At 36.8% G+C, this 3765-nt stretch overlaps 1 long non-coding RNA gene across 1 annotated transcript; it reads right to left on the bottom strand.

The window, feature by feature from the left end:
• Positions 1 to 511: 511 nt before the first annotated feature.
• LOC110678824 lies at positions 512 to 1454 on the bottom strand. Its single transcript, XR_002501968.1, has 4 exons — positions 1029 to 1454; positions 906 to 971; positions 780 to 843; positions 512 to 715 (listed from the first exon to the last, which is right to left on the bottom strand). It is a non-coding gene; the product is annotated as an uncharacterized LOC110678824 (long non-coding RNA).
• Between the last annotated feature and the right edge of the window lie 2311 nt (positions 1455 to 3765).

The raw sequence follows: 3765 nt of genomic DNA, 5'->3' as shown, positions 1-3765 counted from the left end.
TCAAATTCCGAACAGTACGATTAAAACGTATTCAAATCAATAATTTGTAACGGTTGGTAGACTGCAGAGGCGGAAATGGTGGAAAGTAGAGGGTAAATACGCTAAGCCATAGCTATTTTTACAGCCAAATATTTTCAAACTATTTCCGCAAAACCGGCAAGTTCTTCAACGAACTACCCTTTTGGAAACCCTTTCGCTTAAGCGCCAGTACGACGAATCGTACTGCGAAAGGGCGTGTTCAAAATACCGTACCCGGCTAGTTCTTCTCAGGGCAGGTCAGGTAAGAACTACCATTGGCAAATATGCCCGAACAAAACCGTATCAAACTATACCGAAACCTGATAGAAACTAAAATTCTTTCACTGTATGGTTGATATACACTACGAGGGAGAAATATAAATGTTGCTCCAAGTTCATTCTCCTAGCTTTCAACCTAAGCCCCTAAACGTGCACGTTTGTTATAAATGGCTTGATCTAACCTGCGTGTTATGCTGCTGAACTTTGTCTCGCTGATCCTAGCGGTGGCTCGTGGAATCTGGAAGGCAGTTGCTCGTGGTTGTTGAGGGGGGAGGGCACACGTGGGCCTAGCTACGACTTGATCCTCCAAGGAGCTACTCGAAGCACCACGTGTGGAAACGCCGATAAGGCGCTTTCGTGCTGGCGCTGGTAGTACGATGGTACCTGATCCCATAAAAAAAACCTTCGCCTGAAGGTTCTTCAGACGAAAACGAGCAACTTCAGTAAAATACTGTCAGCTAAACACTAGCAAGTATAATTACCTTAAATGCAGGCTCTTGGCCGCTAATTTTAAATCCACCGTTCTGTAGAACTACTCACGATCGCCTAAATACATTCAATGGTTTTCGTATTTGTTTAAGCAATATTACATTTTATGCTGAACTCACTTTTGTAATACAAAGTAAGGATACACGCTCCACTTCACAGGCAAAAACTTTGCTCTCACTATCGTTCTAGAGGAATTTAATATTAATTAACTTCTAAACTAGAAAAGTATTAGGATGACTTACAAATTGTCTTATAATTTGCTCACACGGTATCTTAAAATTCTGTACTGATTTGTAGTCCACTTCTGCAGCGATCTCGAAAGCGAATATGAACTGGTCACTTTCACTGGCTAAACGGGAATGAATCTTTGTTCATATCAGGTCATATTGGGGACCGATTGTCCCACATCGCGTATTGAAACCCGAAGCAATTTCTAACGTGTCCTGCTCTGATTGGACCACAAAATATCGTATGATTTTCTAATACTTAAATATGGACAAGAAATCGTGGTGAGTTTATCGGAGACATAAACCTCCAAAAAAGTAGTGCGATCCAAACCCAATCTACGGGAGTTCTCAAATTTGGCTATAGTTGTTTTTACAGCGTTAGTTTCAATACCCGCCACTCCAGCTGGTGGCGCTGCAATCATATAGTGGTTACATTTACTCCCAACCTCGGGAAAGAAAATTTTAATTTACACCGTAAATTGAAATTTTCGTTACAAACATTTTAAAATGGTTTTGATTTTATAAGCATATTTATTTAGTTTATTTTTGATTTTACTTACGAGATATTTAAATTTATACAAAATCGTTACATTAGACACTTGAGTAGATGAAGGAAGAGTGATAGAAGAAAAATAGTAGATAGAAGGAAATATCAAAATGGCTGACAAAGGACGATGATGAAAATTAGATAATGATTTTTCGGAAAACTGGGCTATTGCGTATTGGAGATACATTACAGTTCACCGTAGTTCCATCACACACTTTATGTTGCTACATTCATTCAATTTAATAATTCCAAATGTTTCACTCACCCTTAAATGATACATCCCCAGAAACGTCTGGAGTGGTTGAAATTTTCCATTTCCGTTTATGTCGGTATCGGTAGAAAAATCTCATGAAATCATGAGTATTCATTAGGGTGCCAATGAAAATCCATTTTTCGAATTTCAAAAAAAGGTAGGGCTCAAAAGTTTTGTCTCCTCGAAAAAAGTCCCCATACAAAATTTGAGCTCAATCGGACTTCATTAAGTGGACCCCCAAAGCGGTCAAAGTTTGGCTTTTTTGACCCATGAAAAATCTCCAAAGGAAGAAATTTCCGAAATCGAAATTTTTTTTTTGATGCCAGATGTCTTAGAAATGCATGAAACGTCGAGATCTGGTGTTATTTGGAAATTTTTTTTTTGAAAAAATCGACCTTTTGGGACTTAGTAAATTTTTGAGTTGGGGGAGTGAATTGAATTTGAAATGAACGATTTGAATTCAATTGCTGAGAAATTCAAGGCAATAGTATTGAAACATATCCTATATGATTGTTGGCCACTGAAAGCATATGATATGTGATATTTCATTAGGGTGGTTCATTTACTTTACATTAGAGTGGTCCTTTTTGTTAAAAAATAAAAAAAAATAATAAATAGAATTTTAATTGAATATTGAAGACAATAGTATTGGAACATCTCTCACATTATCGTCAGCCATTTTCTACATTTAATATGTGGTATTTTATTAGGGTGGTTCACTTATTTTCCATTCGGGTGGGCTTTTCTGTCGAAAAATCATAATTTGAATGGGATATTAAAAACAATAGTATTTTATCACCTCTTTCATCATCGTATGGCATTTCCTTCATTAGATTCGTGATATTTTTGTTTAGAGAGGCTTTAAATTCCTCTGAATTCATGCGCCTCTAGTTCCATTTGATATGCGACATCATCGTAGGATACTGTTAACATATTTCATTAGGGAGTTTCTCTTATTTTCCATTAGGGTGCATCCTTAATTATGGTATCATTGTAAAAATTTCAACCCTAATATCTACAGACCGAAAGATTATGGTGTGGACTACTACATAATATTTGCGTAATGTTCGACGAAAAATGTAAAGGTAACTTAGTTAACAACAAAAGAGTTTTCTAGAAAGCCTCTCATTGTTAGAAAGGTCTTTTGAAAAGTTTTGCGTGATTTTCATTCGGAATGCAACACTTCACTAAGCTGAACCAGTTTGGAGTCCTCGTCTCATACAAAATCCGCTTGCTACTTCGTGATTTCAGATGCACTCATCTCAGAGATCAAGCATTGAGCCTCGTGACCTTTCCAATTTAGTTTTGCGAATTCCAAAGGAAATTCTACAGAAAATTCTGAAGGAAATTCTAGAGGAAATACTGAAGGAAATTCCAAAGGAAATTCCAACGGAAATTCCAGAGGGAATTACGAAGGAAATTCCAGTGGAAATTCCGAAGGAAATTCCAGTGGAAATTCCGAAAGAAATTCCAGAGAAAGTTCCGAAGGAAATTCCAGACGAAATTTCTCAGGAAATTCCAGAAGAAATTTCGCAGGAAATTCTAGAGGAAATTCCGAAGGAAATTCCAGAGGAAATTCTGAAAGAAATTCTAGAGAAAATTCTGAAGGAAATTCCAGAGAAAATCCCGAAAGAAATTCCAGAGATAATTTCGAAGAATATTCTAGGGGAAATACGGAAGGAAATTCCAAAGTAATTTCCGAATGAAATTCCAGAGGAAATTGCGAAGGAAATTCCAAAGGAAATTCCGAAGGAAATTCCAGAGGATATTCCGAAGGAAATTGCAGAGAAAATTCCGAAGGAAATTCCAGAGAAAATTCCGAAGGATATACCGAAGAAAATTCCAGAGGAAACGAAAATTATAGAGGTACTTCCGAAGAAAATTCCGAAATAATTTCAAAGCTTCAAAAGAAATTCCAAATCAAATTTAGCATGAAACTCCAAAAGGAATTC

The sequence above is a fragment of the Aedes aegypti genome, chromosome 3 (assembly GCF_002204515.2).
Source record: "Aedes aegypti strain LVP_AGWG chromosome 3, AaegL5.0 Primary Assembly, whole genome shotgun sequence".
In the NCBI taxonomy this organism is placed as follows: Eukaryota; Metazoa; Arthropoda; class Insecta; order Diptera; family Culicidae; genus Aedes; species Aedes aegypti.
This window is presented reverse-complemented; position numbering and strand designations above follow the sequence as displayed.